This window comes from Heterodontus francisci, chromosome 5 (genome assembly GCF_036365525.1).
Source record: "Heterodontus francisci isolate sHetFra1 chromosome 5, sHetFra1.hap1, whole genome shotgun sequence".
NCBI lineage: Eukaryota > Metazoa > Chordata > Chondrichthyes > Heterodontiformes > Heterodontidae > Heterodontus > Heterodontus francisci.
The window spans coordinates 132,145,411-132,168,462 of NC_090375.1; the positions used below are offsets into that span (position 1 = coordinate 132,145,411).

General features: G+C 45.8%; 1 protein-coding gene across 1 annotated transcript in view; it reads right to left on the bottom strand.

Moving 5' to 3' along the window:
- Positions 1 to 20,564, bottom strand: part of pag1 (phosphoprotein membrane anchor with glycosphingolipid microdomains 1) — a 271,166-nt gene extending 250,602 nt beyond the window's left edge. The window contains exon 1 of the mRNA XM_068032104.1: positions 20,503 to 20,564. The gene's annotated coding sequence lies outside the window, so the exon portion shown is untranslated. The remainder of the gene's footprint in view (positions 1 to 20,502) is intronic.
- Positions 20,565 to 23,052: the final 2,488 nt, after the last annotated feature.

Sequence of the window (23,052 nt, forward strand, 5' to 3'; positions counted from 1 at the left end):
GGATGCGAGAATTTGCCTCGTGCTATTGTAAATAGAAGGTATTGTATTCATATAAAACCTACAAAAATTATTACTCTGTTTTCTATAGCTGTAGATATCTGAAAATCTAGCCATCATGTGCAAAAAAAAAAATGTGGATACTCACTGTTTTTATTTAAAGTACTTTCATCTGAAACTGGATCATTTGCAGCACTGGCTATGAACCTTATCCACATAATTCAATGTTATTCTAAAATGTTCCTATAAACTCACAACCTTTACATTAGATTGAATGGGAATAAAAAGACTCTAAGCAAATGAAAGGGCAGGGGTAGTGGGACTAGCTAAACTGCTCCTGCAGTGTGCTGGCACAGGCCTGAGGGGGCAAATGGCCACCTCCTGCGATAATTATGTAAAGCAGGCTCTACCAATTTTATTCATGAGAAAAAAGACTTGGGGGATGGAAGCTATATTTTTAAAAATCAAATTTTTAATATCTGAAGGTGAATCATTTCACTGCAGATACCTTTGTTACCGTTCTATAATTCTAATACTCTGCCTGTTTACTGTATGCGGTTATTCCTTTATTTTTACTTATTTCATACCTCCTTCCAGATCTACCAGCTGCCTGCATACCTCTACTAGCATACAGATTTAATATTTCACTCTTTAACGCCCAAGCACTACACAAAATGTACAAATTATAATGCACAAAAAAAAACTTGAATAGTACTACTTGTTATTAATATGATGGATTGAGGTTGTTTGGTTGCGCGTAGGTGCATAATGTTTGGAGTGATAGATGAAAGTTTGTCATAAGTTGGTTTCTGCATGAAGTTGCTGATAATTTGATTTCATTCCAGTGAGTGGTGAAAATCACTTTCACACAGGTAAGTTGTAGCTGTCAAAACCTTGACAGCTCTGTCTGACAATTCAGGGATATCTGTTCACATTGGGCTAAAATCTATCCAACTGCTTTTTGTTGGAACTCAATCTTGAGTCTGCCGTCAGTTGAGATGTCCAGGAGGTTCTCTTGTTGCTTTATTGACCAGTCTTGCGGCATGGGCACTGCAGAAAAATCTGTGAAAGGGTAACAGTTCCAGTTGTTGGTATTTCCCAGTGAGGGAAAGTAATCGCGTAATTGCCTGGCCAGTTCGGTGAGATGTTGCTTGATTTCACACTTAGCACTGTCCTGCAACTGCAGTTCATTCGTTGTCAGGAATTTATGCACATTTAGGAAAATGTCAGTGTTAGTTCCCTCCAGCAAGTAAGCCCAGAATTCAGCTTTTTTTAAATCATTTACTCAATTTTGTCCTGGATATTGAAGATGCGCTCAGCTGTTGAAGTACCTCATTCAGGCGAGAGAATATATCTGACAAGTAGTCCAACCGTGAGAGCCAGGTCATGCCACAAAGACAGAGTGGAGATTGGTCGTCCGTAAAGAAGAACATGACCTCAGAGTGAAGTTCAAAGAAATGTGCCAATACAATGCCATGTGACGGGCATTGAACTTCCACGTGGAGCAACAAGCTGATGTGCTCACTTCCCATCTCATGACAAGAATTCCAGAATATTTTCTGCTCTAAGGGTGGACCTTTGATAAAGTTTGCCATCTTCACAGCATTGTCCAGGACCTCTTTCAAGTTGGTAGGTATGCTTTTAGCAGCAAGTGCTTTCCTATGTATAATGCAATGCACCCATATCACATTGGGAGCGACTCTTCTGATATACCTCACTGCTCCACTGTGCCTACCAGTCACTGGCTTTACTCCATTGATGTGCTGTGACCAGATAATATCATGTTGATTTATGGAGCTGTCAAGCAACCAAGAACATCTCCTCAGCTGTTCTGGCAGGCAGTGTCTGGCAGAACAAAATATCTTCATGTATTGCACCTTTTGTATCACATGTATACAAGAAGGTGAGCTAATTCAGCCATGCCTGTGGATTCATCCAGCTGCAGTGCAAAGTACTAGCTGTTAATACCATCATTCACTAATTGAGTTAGGACATCATTGGCCATGTCATTAATTCAATGTAACACTGTGTTGTTTAATAATGGCGCTTGGCACTAAATGAATTAATTTTTGGGCCTTCTCTCCAAGCATAGTGCTTACCATGTCTGCAGCCGTGGGTACTATTAGTTCCTGTGCTAAGCTGTGATGTTTTCCTGATTTCACAACTCTAACTCAGTAGATATGAGGCTTCAAGGGCCTTTATGTCATTATCCACAGCAGATAATCGCAAAACTGTCTTGCTTGCCATTAGCTGTGCCCACCTCCGCCTGAAAAATTTTGGCAGTTTGTCCTTGTGTTGTTCATGTTTTGATTCCAAGTGTCTGCGTAGAAGAAATGGTTTTAGACTGTTATTCCACAGGACTGCACCACATAACATACACTGTGGCTGAGGATATTCAGCAGCTCCAGTGCCAGTAAATCCCATTTCTTTTTTATTCATTCATGGGATGTGGGTGTCGATGGCTAGGGCCAGCATTTATTGCCAATCCCTAATTGCCCTTGAAAAGGTGGTGGTGAGCCACCGTCTTGAACCACTGCAGACAATGTGAGATATTTACACTCACTGTGCTGTTAGGAAGGAAGTACCAGGATTTTGACCCTTTGACAGTGAAGGAATGGTGATTAAGTTCCAAGTCAAGATGGTGTGTCGCTTGCAGGGAAACTTGTAGGTGGTGATCCCAAGCATCAGCTGCCCCACTCCTTCTAGGTGGTGGAGGTCACGGGTTTGGAAGGTGCTGTCTCAGGAACCTTGGTGCGTTGCTACAGTGCACCTTGTAGATGGTGCACGCTGCTGCCGCTGTGCATCAGTGGCGGAGGGAGTGAATGTTTGTGATGGTGTGCCAAACAAATGGGCTGCTTTGTCATGGATGGTGTCGAGCTTCTTGAGTGTTGTTGGAGCTGCACCCATCCAGGCAAGTGGAGAGTATTCCATCACACTCCTGAGTTGTGCCTTGTAGATGGTGGACAGGCTTCGGGGAGTCAGGAGGTGAGTTACAGAAGTTAACAAAGTGAGTGTTGGTCCTATAGAAAGTGAGTCTGGTGAATTAATAATGGATAATAAGGAGATGGCAGATGAATTGAACAGATATTTTGCATCAGTCTTCACTATTGAGGATACAAGTAATATCCCAGTGTTAGCTGTAAGTCAGGAAATGGAAGGGAGGGAGGAACTCAAGAAAATTACAATCACCAGGGAAGTGGTACTGAGCAAATTGTTGGAGCTGCGAGCTGACTAGTCCCTGGGTCCTGATGGATTTCATCCGAGGGTGTTAAAAGAAGTGGCTAGTGAGATAGTTGATTTGTTCGTTTTAATTTCCCAAAATTCCCTAGATTCGGGGAAGGTTCTGTTAGATTGGAAAGTAGTGAATATAACTATTCAAAAAGGGAGGGAGACAGAAAGCAGGAAACTACAGACCAGTTAGCTTAACATCTGTCTTAGGGAAAATGTTAAAAGCTATTATTAAAGACGGTATAGCAGGACATTTAGAAAAAATCAAGGTAATTAGGCAGAGTCAACATGGTTTTGTGAAAGGGAAATCATGTTTAACCAATTTATTGGAGTTCTTTGAGGGAGTTACATGTGCTGTAGATAAAGGGGAACTGGTGGATGTATTGTACTTAAAATTCCCGAAGGCATTTGATAAGGTGCCACATCAAAGGTTACTGCAGAAAATAAAAGCTCATGGTGTAGCGGGTAACATATTGGCATGGATAGAAGATTGCCGTTGTGCTTCAGACAGTCACAGACTGTTCTGTCTGGCTCACGGTCAGTTTCACCTTTGACCGATACATAGCCATTTGCTGTCAGAAACTGAAAAACTAAATACTGTGTGGGAAAACAGAAAATACGTCCAGAGTGTCTGCAGCCACGGCATGCGGTAAGTCCATTGAGGTGAAGAAGGAGCTGCGGGACCCGAGAGAAGTCCTGTGAAAAGGTGCCCCGAACACCCAAAACATCCACGAACGGCCCCCCCCGGCCGCAACTTCAAAGCGCCCGCGGGAGATGGCTCGGAGAGCATCTGCAGCGCACTGTCGGCAATGCTGCATGCCTTTATTTAAACCACTGCAAAAAAAAAACCCTTAGCAAATGTAATCACCTCTAAGTCTGCCAAATGATGCTTCACCTCCCGAAGGACGTGGATGAGCTTTCCGGACGTCGATGGTGGGCACTGAGGAAATGGCTTATTACCTGCACCAGCTTCCCCCCCCCTCCACCCCCCTTCCACCCCCCCCCCACCCCCGTCCCCTTCCCTGCTCCACCCTCTCAGCTCACCCCCTCACAACCCCGTCCCAGCCCGCCCCCCCCTCGCACCATCTTCACCCCGCACCCCCTTCCCCTGCACCCCCCCCCCACCCCCTCCCTCTACCCCTCCCCCTTGCATCCCCTCCTCCCACCGGCACCATCCTACACCTGTGTAGGGGCCCCAACAACCCCACTGCCTTGTGGGCGTCTCGGGAGAGACCAAGGCTAAGGGAGTAAACCCTAACAGAAAATCCGGAGCGGAACCCCGTAGGCGGTCATGTGTCACCTTTGGCATGTTTCCGGCAGTTCCTGCAGCCATACTGGTGCCAAACGTCGTGTCCTGCACTCCTTTGGACCCCACCAGAAAGGCCGAGAGGGGGGTTTTGACAACTGGGCAACTCTCAACCTCCATAAATTTGCCCAGGCATGCGCCATGGAGAGGTCACTCCATAGTTGCCTCACAGCGACTGAAACAACACGGAAGGCAGCAGTTACGGGTTATAAGTCCAGATAAATTGGCGTAGAAACTGGGCGCCACGGGTTGCCTTTGTCGGTGGGAGAGGTCATTGCACCTCACTGGACAGCTACCGCCCGCCTCAAACCGGGCAGCCCCCGGTCAATAAGGTTCTGTCCCGCCACAGTCTGCCTGCTTCAATGGGTGCTTGGAGCTCAGGGTCATTGCCCGAAAGGTGGACTGATACACCGCACCAAACAACATGAAAAAAGGAAAGAAGGTACCAGCCCTTCGCTTTGCAAGCTGGAACGTCAGAACTATGTGTCCTGGCCTGTCGGAAGACCTTACACAAATCAACGATTCTCGGAAGACCGCCATCATTAACAACGAGCTCAGTAGACTCAATGTGGACATTGCAGCACTTCAGGAGACTCACCTCCCCGCGAGTGGCTCTCTAGCAGAGCAAGACTACACCTTCTTCTGGCAGGGCAGGGATCCTGAAGAACCAAGACAGCATGGAGTGGGCTTCGCCATCAGAAACTCCTTGCTCAGCATGATAGAGCCTCCCTCAAATGGCTCGGAACGCATACTGTCCATCCGACTGCTCACCACCTCTGGTCCAGTACACCTACTCAGCATCTATGCTCCAACACTCTGTTCCGCACCTGAAGCTAAAGACCAGTTCTATGAACAACTCCATAACATCATTAGCAGCATCCCCAACACCGAACACCTATTCCTGCTGGGGGACTTTAATGCCAGGGTTGGGGCCGACCATGACTCATGGCCCTCCTGCCTTGGGCGCTATGGCGTTGGAAGGATGAATGAGAACGGGCAGAGACTGCTTGAGTTGTGTACCTATCATAACCTCTGCATCACCAACTCGTTCTTTCACACTAAACCCTGTCACCAGGTTTCATGGAGGCACCCAAGATCACGTCGTTGGCACCAGCTAGACCTCATTGTCACAAGGCGAGCCGCCTTAAACAGTGTTCAAATCACACGCAGCTTCCACAGTGCGGACTGCGACACCGACCACTCCCTGGTGTGCAGCAAGGTTAGACTCAGACCAAAGAAGTTGCATCATTCCAAGCAGAAGGGCCACCCGCGCATCAACACGAGCAGAATTTCTCACCCACAGCTGTTACAAAAATTTCTAAATTCACTTGTAACAGCCCTTCAAAACACTCCCACAGGGGATGCTGAGACCAAGTGGGCCCACATCAGAGACGCCATCTATGAGTCAGCTTTGACCACCTACGGCAAAAGTGCGAAGAGAAATGCAGACTGGTTTCAATCTCATAATGAAGAGCTGGAACCTGTCATAGCCGCTAAGCGCATTGCACTTTTGAACTACAAGAAAGCCCCCAGCGATTTAACATCCGCAGCACTTAAAGCAGCCAGAAGTACTGCACAAAGAACAGCTAGGCGTTGCGCAAACGACTACTGGCAACACCTATGCAGCCATATTCAGCTGGCCTCAGACACCGGAAACATCAGAGGAATGTATGATGGCATGAAGAGAGCTCTTGGGCCATCCATCAAGAAGATCACCCCCCTCAAATCTAAATCGGGGGACATAATCACTGACCAACGCAAACAGATGGACCGCTGGGTTGAGCACTACCTAGAACTGTACTCCAGGGAGAATGCTGTCACTGAGACTGCCCTCAATGCAGCCCAGCCTCTACCAGTCATGGATGAGCTGGACATACAGCCAACCAAATCGGAACTCAGTGATGCCATTGATTCCCTAGCCAGCGGAAAAGCCCCTGGGAAGGACAGCATTACCCCTGAAATAATCAAGAGTGCCAAGCCTGCTATACTCTCAGCACTACATGAACTGCTATGCCTGTGCTGGGACGAGGGAGCAGTACCCCAGGACATGCGCGATGCCAACATCATCACCCTCTATAAAAACAAAGGTGACCGCGGTGACTGCAACAACTACCGTGGAATCTCCCTGCTCAGCATAGTGGGGAAAGTCTTTGCTCGAGTCGCTCTGAACAGGCTCCAGAAGCTGGCCGAGCGCGTCTACCCTGAGGCACAGTGTGGCTTTCGTGCAGAGAGATCGACTATTGACATGCTGTTCTCCCTTCGTCAGATACAGGAGAAATGCCGTGAACAACAGATGCCCCTCTACATTGCTTTCATTGATCTCACCAAAGCCTTTGACCTCGTCAGCAGACGTGGTCTCTTCAGACTACTAGAAAAGATCGGATGTCCACCAAAGCTACTAAGTATCATCACCTCATTCCATGACAATATGAAAGGCACAATTCAACATGGTGGCTCCTCATCAGAGCCCTTTCCTATCCTGAGTGGTGTGAAACAGGGCTGTGTTCTCGCACCCACACTTTTTGGGATTTTCTTCTCCCTGCTGCTTTCACATGCGTTCAAATCCTCTGAAGAAGGAATTTTCCTCCACACAAGATCAGGGGGCAGGTTGTTCAACCTTGCCCGTCTAAGAGCGAAGTCCAAAGTACGGAAAGTCCTCATCAGAGAACTCCTCTTTGCTGACGATGCTGCTTTAACATCTCACACTGAAGAATGCCTGCAGAGTCTCATCGACAGGTTTGCGTCTGCCTGCAATGAATTTGGCCTAACCATCAGCCTCAAGAAAACGAACATCATGGGGCAGGATGTCAGAAATGCTCCATCCATCAATATTGGCGACCACGCTCTGGAAGTGGTTCAAGAGTTCACCTACCTAGGCTCAACTATCACCAGTAACCTGTCTCTAGATGCAGAAATCAACAAGCGCATGGGTAAGGCTTCCACTGCTATGTTCAGACTGGCCAAGAGAGTGTGGGAAAATGGCGCACTGACACGGAACACAAAAGTCCGAGTGTATCAGGCCTGTGTCCTCAGTACCTTGCTCTACGGCAGCGAGGCCTGGACAACGTATGCCAGCCAAGAGCGACGTCTCAATTCATTCCATCTTCGCTGCCTTCGGAGAATACTTGGCATCAGGTGGCAGGACTATATCTCCAACACAGAAGTCCTTGAAGCGGCCAACATCCCCAGCTTATACACACTACTGAGTCAGCGGCGCTTGAGATGGCTTGGCCATGTGAGCCGCATGGAAGATGGCAGGATCCCCAAAGACACATTGTACAGCGAGCTCGCCACTGGTATCAGACCCACCGGCCGTCCATGTCTCCGTTATAAAGACGTCTGCAAACGCGACATGAAATCGTGTGACATTGATCACAAGTCGTGGGAGTCAGTTGCCAGCATTCGCCAGAGCTGGCGGGCAGCCATAAAGATAGGGCTAAATTGTGGCGAGTCGAAGAGACTTAGTAGTTGGCAGGAAAAAAGACAGAGGCGCAAGGGGAGAGCCAACTGTGCAACAGCCCCAACAAACAAATTTCTCTGCAGCACCTGTGGAAGAGCCTGTCACTCCAGAATTGGCCTTTATAGCCACTCCAGGCGCTGCTTCACAAACCACTGACCACCTCCAGGCGCGTATCCATTGTCTCTCGAGATAAGGAGGCCCAAAAGAAAAGAAAGAAGATTGACTAGCTAACAGGAAACAGAGTAGGTATAAATGGGTCATTTTCTGGTTGGCAAGGTGTAACGAGTGGTGTGCCACAAGGATATTGTGCTGGGACTTCAACCTTTTACAATTTATATAAATAACTTAGATGAAAGGACCAAAGGTATGGTTGCTAAATTTGCCGATGACCCAAAGATAGCTAGGAAAGTAACTTGTGAAGAGGACATAAGGAGGCTACAAAAGGATATAGATAGGTTAAGTGAGTGGGAAAAGACCTGGCCAATGGAGTATAATGTAGGAAAGTGTGAAATTGTCCACTTTGGCAGGAAGGATAAAAAAAGAAGCATATTGTCTAAATGGTGAGAGATTGCAGAGCTCTGAGATGCAGAGGGATCTGGGTGTCCTAGTGCATGAATCACAAAAGGTTCGTAAGCAGGTACAACACGTAATTCGGAAAGCTAATAGTAAGTTATCGATTATCGCGAGGGGAATTGAATACAGAAGTAGGGAGGTTATGCTTCAGCTATACAGGGCTGAAGTACTGTGTACAGTACTGGTCTCCTTATTTAAGGAAGGATGTAAATGCATTTGGGGCAGTACAGAGAAGGTTTACTAAACGAATACCTGGAATGGGCGGGCTGTCTTACAAGGAAAGATTGGACAGGCTAGGCTTGTATCCACTGGAATTTAGAAGAGTAAGCGGTGACTTGATTGAAACACATAAGATCCTGAGGGGTCTTGACAGGGTGAATGTGGAAAGGATGTTCCCCCACATGGAAGAATCTAGAACTCAGGGTCACTGTTTAAAAATAAGGGGTCGCCCATTTAAGACAGAGGTGAGGAGAATTTTTTTCTCTGAGGGTCGTGAGTCTTTGGAATTGTCTTCCTCAAAAGGTGGTGGAAGCAGAGTCTTTGAATATTTTAAGGCAGAGGTAGATAGATTCCTGATAAGTAAGGGGGTGGAAGGTTATCGGGGGTAGGTGGAAATGTGGAGTAATCAGTTCAGCCATGAACTTATTGAATGGTGGAGCAGGCTCAAAGGGCCAAGTGGTCTACTCCTGCTCCTAATTTGTATGTTTGTATGTACTCGCTGCAGGATTCCTCGCCTCTGACCTGCTCTTGTAGTCAAGGTATTTATGTGGCTAATCCAGTTCAGTTTCTGGTCAAAGATGAGCCCCAGGATGTTGATATTGGGGGAGTCAGCGATTGTAATACCATTGAATGTCAGGTTAGATTGTCTCTTGTTTGAGATAGTCATTGCCTGGCACTTGTATGGCAAGAATGTTACTTGCCATATTTCAGCTCAAGCCTGGATATTGTCCAGGTCTTGCTGCATTTCTACATGGACTGCTTCAGTATCTGAGGAGGCACAAATGGTGCTGAACATTGTGCAATCATCAGCAAACGTCCCCACTTCTGACCTTATGATCGAGGTAAGGTCATTGATGAAGCAACTGAAGATGGTTGGGCCTAGGACACTACCCTGAGGAACTCCTGCAGTGATATCCTGGAGCTCAGATGATTGCCCTCCAACAACCACAACCATCTTCCTTTGTGTTAGGTACAGCTCCAACCAGCGGAGAGTTTTCCCCCGATTCCCATTGACTCCGGTTTTGTTAGGGCTCCTTGATGCCATACTCGGTCAAATTCTGCCTTGTTAAGGGCAGTCACTCTCCCCTCACCTGGCATTCAGCTCTTTTGTCCATTTTGAACCAAGGCTTTAATGAGGTCAGGAGCTGAGTGACCCTGGCGGAACCCAAACTGAGCATCAGTGAGCAGGCTAGTGCTAAGCAAGTGCCACTTGATAGCACTGTTGATGACACCTTCCATCGCTTTACTGATAATCGAGAGTAGACTGATGGGGCGGTAATTGGCCGGGTTGGATTTGTCCTGCTTTTTGTATGCAAGACATACCTGGGCAATTTTCCACATTGCCAGGTAGATGCCAGTGTTGTAGCTGTATTGGAACAGCTTGGCTAGGGGCGTGGCAAATTCTGGAGCACAGGTCTTCAGTACTATTACCGGAATGTTGTCAGGTCCCATAGCCTTTGCAGTATCCATTGCCTCAGTCGTTTCTTGATAGCACATGGAGTGAATCGAATTGGCTGAAGAATGGCAAATGTGATGCTGGGGCTTCAGGAGGAGGCCGAGATGGATCATCCACTTGGCCCTTCTGGTTGAAGGTTGTTGCAAATGCTTCAGCCTTATCTTTTGCACTAATGTTCTGTGCTCCCCCATCATTGAGGACGGGGATATTTGTGAGCCACCTCCTTCAGTTAATTGTTTTATTATCCACTGCCATTCACCACTGGATATGGCAGGACTTTTTGTCATATTTACGTTTCTTTGCTCTTGATCCTGTTTTGTGCATCGGATTCACATGTCAGTAGTTTTCTCATTTGTGATTTCAGCAAGTGAACTAGTACAGCTCATTTTCATCACTGATACTTTGTATGTGCTTAACACTACCCTGCTTTTGCCATTTCTCAATTTTTCACTGTTACGTCCTGACAGATATGGTTATAGTGTGATGTATACAACCGAAAAGAAAGCCCCCAAATAACGCCAACTGCGAACCCATCGCCCAAATATCCCCAGTCCTTATCAGGACCTGTTGTCGGACGCAGGCTGTAATAACTCACTAGTTCTCTATGTCTGGAGTTGTACATTTGGCCTGCAAGAGGCAGCCAACACTTATTGCGTCTTTTGAAAGCTTCCACTGTGACTGGGCTACTTCAAAGAGCAGACCCAGAGTGTGATGATGATGTCACTTCATCATCTTTGTGTGTTTGGAACATAGGAGGACTTAAAGAGCCCTCTTTCGAGATTCCCTTACATGTCAGCTGATTTCCGGCTGCTGTATTGTCAGATTACTGGGCATTGTGCTGGGCAGAGTATTAAATTGTGTGTTTTTTTTAAATTGAATTGAATCAAACTGCCATCAAGCTTTCGCTAGAACACTTACTGTACTGTTAAAATATGAAATGCATCATGTTTCTTTCATGAGCTTTGCTCTTGTTTGAACTATGAAAAAGCACCGAACTATATTGCGACAATTTGACTATTTCCACTAACAATGTAACAGATCTCAGACTTCAATGGTTGATTGCTTGTTGTGTTAATAAGTAGCAATTTGGAAAATGGAATGCCGTCTTTAAAGTTAATCTGCTACAATACAGAATATTCCCGACGTGATGAGGAATCATGAGTTTTTTTTCTATTTTTAACAGTGGATGCGTTGCTTTTGGGAACCACTTTAGTTGCCAATTGTTTAAGTAGAGAGCCTAGATGGGTAGTGGTTTGTGGATTATTGGCTGTATCAATCTCCTGTCTTTTGATGCCAGTCATGGTACAAATTCTTTATTTTGTTCAACTATGTCTTGGGCGCAATGGATTGATAAAGTGCTTTGGAACATGGAAACCAGACATTTAATAAAAGTGTTTACCAATTGAATTACAATTAGTCAAATTTGGAATTCCTTATACTTTTAAATGAGACTTCTCATCCAATTCAGGATCTTTAAAGGGGCAAAATACTGTGGATGCTAAAGAATACACCATGATGTATGTAGTTTGCAGTCTAGAATCTAGCCGAGAGCTGTGAGCGTCACGTAAATAAAACTAATAATAGGAACATTCTGGTTGTCCATGTTTTCTTCATTGTTTCGGGACAATTAAAGCACGAATCAATCAAGTATGAGAACATGGCCTGGTCCAGTTAATTCAAATAACTGAAGCTCAACTGTATCAAATAATGTTATTGTTCAGTGGCATTGCTTGAGACTCGTCAAATCGATACTTCCTAATTCATCACAACCCCCGCCTCCTCCACCCCTGACCTCCAAAAACAACAAAATTTCACGTCGTAAATGTGGTAAATTATAGACGACATTCCTTAGGCAGCAAGCTGTATTGTAGTACCATTGACCCTGTCGTGCAAGCTGTATTGTAGTACCATTGACCCTGTCGTGCAAGCTGTATTGTAGTACCATTGACCCTGTCGTGCAAGCTGTATTGTAGTACCATTGACCCTGTCGTGCAAGATTTTCAGAGGTGTTTAAGGCAGGCTTTTGCAATTCATCCCCTCACTCAAGCACTGCTCGTGCACAATATAACATTTTCTCTTCAAGATAAAGCCTACATGCTAATTTATATGAGCAAAAGGTCAATAAAGATGGCAAAATTTTATTTTTAAAGGTTGAAACTACCTATATTTTGGTGATACAAGCATTCAGAAATTGGCCTATGATTATCATTGACTTAACAGCTGCCATAATTTCATTTTCAAAGCTTGAAACTCACATGGTGATCTAATCATATTCCCAGATTCCTACTGTCACCCACACCATTTCTTTTTCCTTCTGGAAAGGAGCTTTTACTGTTAAACAACACAAGATGAATAAAGTACTGAATTCTTGCTGTGGTTCAAAAACAGACAATTTAAATGAGACTTGTAAACTAATTTAGATTTTTTAAAGGGGCGAAATGCTCTCAATGCCAGAGAATTGGATGTAGTTTGGAGACTAGCATTTAGTAAAGGGACTGCGTGAGAGAGAGCAAGAGGATCCGCCACCATTACACAATTTCTCCCGCGTATCCCCGGAGATGCCATGCGTCCCCTCAGGGATATGCTTACCATTGTTTGGAAACCACTGCTGTATTGTATTTCCTATTGAATCAATTTGGTTTTGACCATGTTTATCTAACATCGCTCTTTTTAATATAATGGTTTTGCTCCAGAACTAAGGATTTGAAAAGTTTGTTGAACATGTTGTTTGTACTGTTTTTAGGTTATTTTAAGCCCTCATATTCTCAGGGTGAGTTCCAAGTCTGAAACTGTTAGAAGCGTTTAACTTTGTAAAATTTTCGTAATACACCCAGAGAAATGAATGGCAAACTGGCAGTCGCTATTAGGTACTGAACTACCTTATGTCTGCATCAGGTACCTGCAGTTGAGCACAGAGGGAACACTGCACTGATGCCACCTTTCAGATGAGATGTTAGGAAGCCCCATCTGCCCTCTCAGGTGATCGTAAAAGATTCCATGGCAGTATTTCAAAAACAGCAGGGATGTTATCCCCGGTGTCCTGGCCAATATTTATCCCTCAAATAATGTCAAAGAAACAGATTTCCGGTCATTATCACATAGCTTTGGAAGCTTGTTGTGCACAAAATTAGTTGCTGTATTTCCTACATTAGAGCGGTGACTATACTTCAAAAAGTACTTGACTGGCTGTAAAGCCCTTTGAGACATCCTTTGGCTGTGAAAAGTGCTATATAAATACAAGTCTTTAAAAGATTTCAGTTCAGTCTTTGAAAGTGCTAAGCGCATTATAACAGACCTCTTTGAAGTTTAAGATATGAAGTGAATTTATTTAACAATGAACATAGAAACATAGAATGATTTTTGGCACAGAAAAGGAGGCCACTTGACCCATTATGTCCGTGCCAGCCGAGAAAACTATCCAGCCTAATCTCACCATCCTGCCCTTGGTCCTTCGCCCTCCAGGTTACGGTACCTCAAGTGCATATCCAAGTGGTTTTTAAATGCAATGAGGGTTTCTATCTCTACCACCCTTTCAGGCAGTGAGTTCCAGACCTTTGCCACCCTCAGTGAAAAAAATTACCCCTCAACTCATCTCTAATCCTTCTACCAATTACTTTATGCCACCAGGTTGTTGAACTCCCTGCTAATAGAAATAGGTCCTTCCTATCCACCCTATCTAGGCCCCTCAATTTTATACAACTCAATTAAATCTCCCCTCAGCGTCCTCTGTTCCAAAGAACATATCCAATCTTTCCTCATAGCTAAAATTCTCTATTCCTGACAACATCCTTGTAAATCTCCTCTGTATCCTTTCTACTGCAATTACATCCTTCCTGTGATGTGATGACCACAACTGTATGCAGTACTGTACACAGTAAACCCGGCTTGGGTATAAAATTAAAACCCAACCCGGGTCCGACCTGACAACAGCCAACCCGAACCGGGCCCGAGCCCCTTAATTTTTTTAAATGCCCGAGCAGACTCGAAAATAACAAACATATTAATGAAACAGAAAAAAACTGTAGATTAAAACAAAAACAATACGAAACAAAACAGTACAGTTCAGCCCGACCCGAGCCCGAATGCTGGATGCAGAATACAGACCCGACCCGACCCGAATCCGACATGGAGTTGGGTTTGGTTGGGTTCGGGTAGCCAGGCTTTAGTACACAGTATGCTAGCTGTGGTCTAACCAGTGTTTTTTTTTATATATAGTCCTAGCATAACCTCACTGCTCTTATACTCTAGGCTTTGGCCAATAAATGAAAGTATCCAGTATATCTTCTTGAGACACCTTTTCTACCTATCCTCCTACCTTCAGGGTTCTATAGACATGCACTCCAAGGACTCCCCTGTTCCTCTACATTTCTCAGACTACTACCATTTATTGTCCGTGCCCTTGTCTTGTTTGCTCTCCCCAAATGCATCACCTCACACTTCTCCGGCTTGAATTCCATTTGCCATTTTTCTGCCCACCTGACTTTAAAAAATTTCATGAAATAAAAAATGGCTGCAGCTGCTGAGCCACCATTGTGGAAGGGGAAACCCCCTCCACAGGGCAGCCTCTGGCTGCAGCTGTGGCCAGGTAAATGGAGCAGCCTCAAAGGCATCTTGGAGCGTGTGCCCCCATTGCCACAGAGGGGCTTCAGGCTGACAGAAAAATTTCTATTGGCCTCTGATAATTAGTTTTAATTGGCCTTTAATTTATCTTAAGCTACCCATCGCTTGCAGGCGATTAGCCATTCCGCCGCTGATCTGGCTTCTGGGAAAATGGCTCAGGGTTGGGACGGTGCCGACAAACCGGCATGCTGGCCAGAGGCATGAAATTATGTGCCTGCCTGCCTCTGTTCCCGCCCCCATATTAGGATGAAAATCCTGCCCAGTGTCTCTGAATTGGAGCCTGAGGGGTTGGACATGACTGTGTAATTTTTGGGTAACCTTGATGGAAGTGAAGATTTTGTTGGTCTGTTGAAAAATAAATGCCACTTTGATTGTCTTTCTCAATTACCTGATAATTCATTTCTTTAGCACTAAATGCTCTCATACCAAAATGAAAGCAAAAGTAGGGAAGTACTGGGTACAACCACAAACTATATTTAACAGAGCAGCCAATTCATAGGGCTGAAAACAGATGCCTATTTGTAATAAGAAGATTTAGGAGATAGCTGAAGAAATTATCAAGATATAAATTTTAAAGGCATGCCTGTCATGGCAAATGGATTGTAGGTTTTTGAAAAGACAGGGAGTTTCTAATGTGGATCAGGATTTTGAATTCAATGCATTGGGAGACAGGAAGCCAATGGATGTTGGTACGAAGAGAAACAACGGAGGAGAGAGACATGAGAAACTGATTAAAGTTAAGATTTTCATGTGGGGAAGCCCTTAATGGCTATAGCGGCAGGCTTCCTGTCCACTTAGAGTCAGTATCAGTGGAAACGGAGGCGGGTCCAGTGAAGTATGGGACTGACAATCTCCCACAGCAGCCATCACTGTGGTTTGTACTAAAGCCTTTTACTACACCAGAGGGAAGCGTGATGTCACAAGGTTGCCAGTCGCCTGGCACCCAGTGCAGGGCAGCCCCTTGCTCATTGATGTCAATCTGGATTTAATGCTGGAGGCTGTGAAGGAGAGGAGGGAAGTCCTCTTCCTGAAGATTGGCAGGAGGAGGCCACCTCTTTGCAGCAGGGGCACCTCTCTATTCAGCATCATCTCCCTCTTCTTCCTCCTCCTCTCTCACCTCCTACTCCTGCTCCTCCCCCGATGAACTGTCTGTTTCCAGGTCCTCAAGGTCCACATCTCTCTGGAGAGCCATGTTATGGAGAGCACAGCAGACCATCACAATGTCCAGGACCATTGCAAGAGGGTATTGGAGGGTGCCACTCGACCAGTTCAGGCACTGAAATCACATATTCAGAAACCTGATGCTCTGCTCAATGGTTGTCCTACTGAGCAGGTGGCATTGGTTGTATCGCCTCTGGGCCTTTGTTGGGGGCTCCCATAGATGGGTGAGTACCATCTCTTCAAGGGATATCCCTTGTCCCCTGGGATCCCATCCACACGCTTTGGGGGTTGGAGTGAAGATCTGAGGCAGCCTGAACTAGTGGATGATGAAGGAGCCATGGCAGCTACTAGGAAGGCAAGCACACACATGGAGGAAGCTTTCATTGTGGACACAGAGCAGTTGGACACTGAAGGAGTGGAAGCCCTTCCTGCTAATGGATCTCACTGGCCGGTCATTGGGTGCCTTGATGGCCACGTAGGTGCAATCAATAATGCTCTGCACCTGGGGTAATCCAGCGATGGAGGTGAAACCCAATGCCCTCTGTCCCTGCGAGGCTGTGTCTGTCAGTAAATAAATATGCTGTTCAGCTCTGGCAAAGAGGGCATCAGTGACCAGTGAGATGCAGTGATAGGCAGCTGTTTTCGAGATGCCATAGATGTCTGCAGCTGATCCTTGGGAGCAGCCAGAAGCAAATTAGTTCAAGGCTACAGTGATGCCCACTGGCAGACCATAGCAGTCACTGCTGCAAGGTGCAAGGTCTTCGACAACAAGGGCACAGATGTCTGTGACCCTCCGCCTGGAGGGTCACAGTCTCCTTCACCACTGGATTTCGGTCATCTCCAGGTAGCTCTGTCTTTGGTGGTCGATCCTGTGTTGTGGGTTTGGCCTCCATTGCCTTCCTGTCCCTCTTTCCTCTCCCGTGCCCTCCTGATGCCCGAAGCTCTGCCCGTCCTGCAGAGGGTGTTGCCCCTCATCGATTCTGGGCTCAAAATCTGACAGTCATGCCCTCGTTGTCAGCTGCAGTCTTCCTTTGGACAGGTAGCCACCCAATTGTCCTTAGCAGCCTTGCCCCCTGCTCTTCTGCCCCAGTGATGCTGCGGGTGGGGGGAGGTGGGGGGTGCAAATTGACAACCCCTTCAATGCCAAAGTGCTGAGTGCCTACTCTCTCTGCCACCTGCACAGCACCAAGAGCACCTCCTTACCAAATTCTGCTTCCCCCTTTGCCCCACTGACCCTTTTATGGCGATGCCCTGCTGCAGCCTTGTCTGGCTCCCTGCCCGGTATACACCTCCCTTCAGCTGATCAAAAACACACAGCTGCTGAAACCCATAAGCCCCTTTAAATATTCCAATCTCCCCCTCCAACGAGCTTTTTAACTAATTTAATTGGCCTCAATAGGGAGGAGAACAGGATTCCTGTCCTGCCCTCCTCCCACCCTGGTTAACATTGCCAGTGCCAGGAATGGCATCCTGTAACTGAACGGCAGCCTGTGCAGGTATTTTCGGGACTCCCCCTGCCTCCCTTCCCAACCATGGGGGGCCCAAAAATTCAGCTCTTGATGATGGGATGGAATATAGGCAGCAAGGTTTTGGAATAAATGAACTGAGATAGGGGCAGGGAATATGTAATAGTCTGGGATAAGGGTAAGAGTTAGGGCTTGGAAGACTTGCAGGTTTGGCCCTTTATGCAGCCGATGCTTAAATAAGTGAGAAGATGTTCTCTGAGACCTATTGATCGGTTAGGTGGAGCAGACTGGAGGGTGAGACTGGGAGCATATGGAGAGTGCTGGGGATTAGCAGAAGTCAAACATAGGACTGAGAAAGCACAGGTGGGGATCTGAGGAGTTAACAGCAATGAAGAAAGGGTTTTCAGAGCTGGGACGGACACTTGTAGCTCATGAATACTACAAATTTTCTCCTTGAACTCAAAAGACTCAGTATAGGTAGACACCTGTAGGTATTTACTAAAACTTGCTCTCTCAGCCACATCTCTTTCCTCAGCAATTGTCTCTGACTCCAATGTATTCCAAAGAACAAAGAACAGTACAGCACAGGAATAGGCTATTCGGCCCCCCAAGCCTGCGCCGATCTTGATGCCTGCCTAAACTAAAACCTTCTGACTTCCGGGGACCGTATCCCTCTAATCCCATCCTATTCATGTATTTGTCAAGATGCCTCTTAAACGTCGCTATCGTACCTGCTTCCACCACCTCCCCCGGCAGCAAGTTCCAGGCACTCACCACCCTCTGTGTAAAGAACTTGCCTCGCACATCTCCTCTAAACTTTGCTCCTCTCACCTTAAACCTATGTCCCCTAGTAACTGACTCTTCCACCCTGGGAAAAAGCTTCTGACTATCCACTCTGTCCATTCCGCTCATAACTTTGTAAACCTCTATCATGTTGCCCCTCCACCTCTGTCGTTCCATTGAAAACAATCCGAGTTTATCCAACCTCTCCTCATAGCTAATGCCCTCCAGACCAGGCAACATCCTGGTAAACCTCTTCTGTACCCTCTCCAAAGCCTCCACGTCTTTCTGGTAGTGTGGCGACCAGAATTGCACGTAATATTCTAAGTGTGGCCTAACTAACGTTCTGTACAGCTGCAGCATGACTTGCCAATTTTTATACTCTATGCCCCGACCGATGAAGGCAAGCATCCTGTATGCCTTCTTGACTACCTTATCCACCTGCATTGCCACTTTGTGACCTGTGGACCTGTACGCCCTGATCTCTCTGCCTGTCAATACTCCGAAGCGTTCTGCCATTTACTGTATACTTCCCACCTGCATTAGACCTTCCAAAATGCATTACCTCACATTTGTCCGGATTAAACTCCATCTGCCATTTCTCTGCCCAAGTCTCCAACCGATCTATATCCTGCTGTATTCTCTGACAATCCTCATCACTATCCGCAACTCCACCAACCTTTGTGTCGTCCGCAAACTTACTAATCAGACCAGCTACATTTTCCTCCAAATCATTTATATATACTACAAACAGCAAAGGTCCCAGCACTGATCCCTGCGGAACGCCACTAGTCACATCCCTCCATTCAGAAAAGCACCCTTCCACTGATACCCTCGGTCTTCTATGACAGAGCCAGTTCTGTATCATCTTGCCAGCTCACCTCTGATCCCGTGTGACTTCACCTTTTGTACCAGTCTGCCATGAGGGACCTTGTCAAAGGCTTTACTGAAGTCCATATAAATAACATCCACTGCCCTTCCTTCATCAATCATCTTTGTCACTTCCTCAAAAAACTCAATTAAATTAGTGAGACACGACCTCCTCTTCACAAAACCATGCTGCCTCTTGCTAATAAGTTCGTTTGTTTCCAAATGGGAATAAATCCTGTCCCGAAGAATCCTCTATAATAATTTCCCTACCAATGACGTAAGGCTCACTGGCCTATAATTTCCTGGATTATCCTTGCTACCCTTCTTAAACAAAGGAACAACATTGGCTATTCTCCAGTCCTCTGGAACCTCACCTGTAGCCAATGAGGATGCAAAGATTTCTGTCAAGGCCCCAGCAATTTCTTCCCTTGCCTCCCTCAGTATTCTGGGGTAGATCCCATCAGGCCCTGGGGACTTATCTACTTTAATGCTTTGCAAGACACCCAACACCTCCTCCTTTTCGATAATGAGATGACTGAGACTATCTACACTCCCTTCCCTAGGCTCATCATCCACCAAGTCCTTCTCTTTGGTGAATACTGATGCAAAGTACTCATTTAGTACCTCGCCCATTTCCTCTGGCTCCACACATAGATTCCCTTCTCTGTCCTTGAGTGGGCCAACCCTTTCCCTAGTTACCCTCTTGCTCTTTATATATGTATAAAAAGCCTTGGGATTTTCCTTAATCCTGTTTGCCAATGACTTTTCATGACCCCTTTTAGCCCTCCTGACTCCTTGCTTAAGTTCCTTCCTACTGTCTTTATATTCCTCAAGGGATTCGTCTGTTCCTAGCCTTCCAGCCCTTACGAATGCTTCCTTTTTCTTTTTGACTAGGAATTGACTAGGATTCCATGTGGATTTCACCTTTCGTGTTTTGGATCCAACCATAATTACAGATATCTCAAAGATATTCAGCATTCCTCAAACTACTGCCCTCGCCGCACACTGAGATCCATGCGCAATACCATGCACTGCCACATGCACACTCGCAACCTCTCTCTTCAGCAGCACTGACTCACTCTATCTCAAAGCTTTCTTGGTTCACAGTTCTATTTCATCCTTTGCCTCATCCAGTGCTTTAACAAAGTTTTTTCTTCTTTTCAGGTGTCAAGGATAACAAGCTTCAACTACTCTTAGAAACCAACGCTCCTCCAGATCCTTCTTTCCCTTCACTTTACTCTGGCTTCATCCCTTCTTCTAATCTCACCTTTTGCTGTATTTTCACTAGCCCCTTTGACCTTCCTCTCTCTGACCCTGAAGGATCAGTCCTCGGCAAAAGCCTCAGCTTCATTCCTTATGCCCCCACCTCAATGAATTTTGAGCTCAGCATAATGCTGAGCTGTTCTTCCATCGCATTCACCTCTGCACCCACTTCTTTGGCCAGGAATCTTCCCCTTTCACAGTGGACCCTTTGTCCCATCTTCAGAATTCTCATTCCACCTGGACAAGAGAAGTTAAAGAATGTATTAGATCAAACGAAGAGGCTTATAAAGTTGTTAAGAAAGTAGTATGCTTGAGGATTGAAAGCATTTTAGAATTCAGCAAAGGAGGACCAAGAAACTGATAAAGAAAGAGAAAATAGAATATGAAAGTAAACTTGAGAGAAACATAAAAACTGACTGTAAAAGCTTCTATAGGTATGTAAATAGGAAAAGATTAGCAAAGACAAAATGTGGGCCCACGACAGGCAGAGACAGGAGAATTTAAGATGGGAAATAGGGAAATGGCAGAGAAACTAAACAAATACTTTGTTTCTGTCTTCACAGAGGAAGACACATAAAACCTCCTAGGAATACTAGAAAACAAAGGGACTAGTGAGAATGAGGACCTGAAAGAAATTAGTATTAGTAAAAAGGTAGTACTGGAGAAATTAATGGGACTGAAAGTTGATAAAGCCCCTGGACCTAATGATCTACATCCCAGAGTGTTGAAAGAGGTGGCTGTAGGGATAGTGGTCGGGATTTTACAAAGCTCCCAATGTCGGGCTGCATGGTTGGGGGTGGGGGCTGGAAGATCGTTCCGGCAGCAGCCTGCCATGGAGCCTGACTCTGGGAGGGCCGGGCCCGATCTTCCCAGTGGCAGCGAAGCTCCGTGGCGGCTTCCCACTGCTGGGCGACAGGACCAGGATTAAAATATTCAAATTAGCTGAATGCATACATTAAAATAAAATGGACTCCAATCTTACTATCGGGCCATGATCTTCTGAACAACCGCTGGCACTCACGCGCCTTCACTTTCCCGATTGGAGAAAGCAGGCACCGCAGTGGTAGGGAAGGGGAAACACTTTCTGCCCTGATTTACCTGGGTCCAGTGCCTCGTGTGAGTCCAGCACTGGCAGCAGCCACTGCTTCTGTGGTGGCACGACTCAGTTAAAGAGCTGCTGGCCTCTGATAGGCAGACAGCTTTCAGAGGGCAGGACTTCTGTCACCAGGGTCATTGAAGGCCCGCCTCTGTCCACTTAATTGCCTAATTGGCACTTGATTTGGTGGGCCTTCCCCAGAGGAGGCTCTCAGTGGCGCTTTAGCCAGAGGTCGAGACCCCTGTCGCCTACATAAAATCCAGGTCATTATTTGGAAAAATTGATATATTACTTTCCAGACACTTCAGAATTTAACTCCTATGTGTAATGGCACAGGAGGTCAATAAGTGATATATCAAAAAAATTACATTCACATGCACTTCCTGTTAACTCTTTCTGCATTATAAATTTGTAAGTCCACTTTTAATATAGAATTGTATGTGTAAACTTGTGGTGTGGAGATACTGCAGCAGGTGGTGTAAAGTGTTCAGCACAAAGTACCCCTGCACTGGTGATGTGTCAGGTGTGCAATTTCAGGCTCATTGTAACATGACGCTAAGACGCTATTGTGGAACATTAATTTGAAAAGAGAGTTATCTTGTAACGACATTGAATTTTCACCTAAAATGGACAAGAAAAATGGGAGGGGTATTTGCTGCTGATAATTGCAAATGGGTTCCTACGAGCAATTAGGCTCTTGCCTGTTTCTGGCAGGAGCACTGGCTGTCTATTTTGAGGCCTACCTGAAAATTACATTAGGCGAGCCTCAGACACTCAATGGACGAGTGATATTTCTACCCCTTTCCCATTTTTCAAGTTCCAGCCGCCCCTTTCACACTGGAGGAGGGGGGCATGGCAACAGCTGAAAAACATTGTCATTGTATTTGCCCATGAAAAATTCAGAGAAAGGAGGAACCTAGATTCACACCGAGCCTTTCTCTTCTTTAGGGTGTCCCTATGTTTCGTAGTACAATAAAAATTTTATTTAAGCAGGTGTGGTGGCCAATTTACGCACAACAGGGTCCCCAAACAACAAATGAATCAAATGACTGGTTAAGCTGTTCATTCGCCAGAACATGGTCCTCTTTGAGGCGGCAATGGGATCTTTTATATCCACCTTAATAGGCAGACAGTGTTTCATTTTAATTTTTCATCCAAAAGACAGAACTTCTGGCAATGGTGCACTCAGTAATGCATTGAAGTGTCAATCTCCATTATGTGCTTCAACTTATATAGTGGGGCTAGGGTCCATGATTTGACTCAGAAACAAGAGCAATGCCAGTGAGCCAAAGCAGTAACACATGAAACAGAATGTCATATCCAACTTTAACGTTGTTCTATGATAAACCAAACTGAGGGTCACGATGAGTTAGTCCAGCTCTGAAACCTTGATTCAATCTAGTTCAGAACAATGAGATAAGTGTCTCCTCTGAATGTTGACTGCAAAAGCCCTTTATGAAAGGGGTTTGAGAAATCTCAGCCTAGTTCTATTAAGCTTGGGAGCACCATGTAAAACTGTCCATAAATTGGCAGTCACGCTCAGAGCAGCCAGAAGTT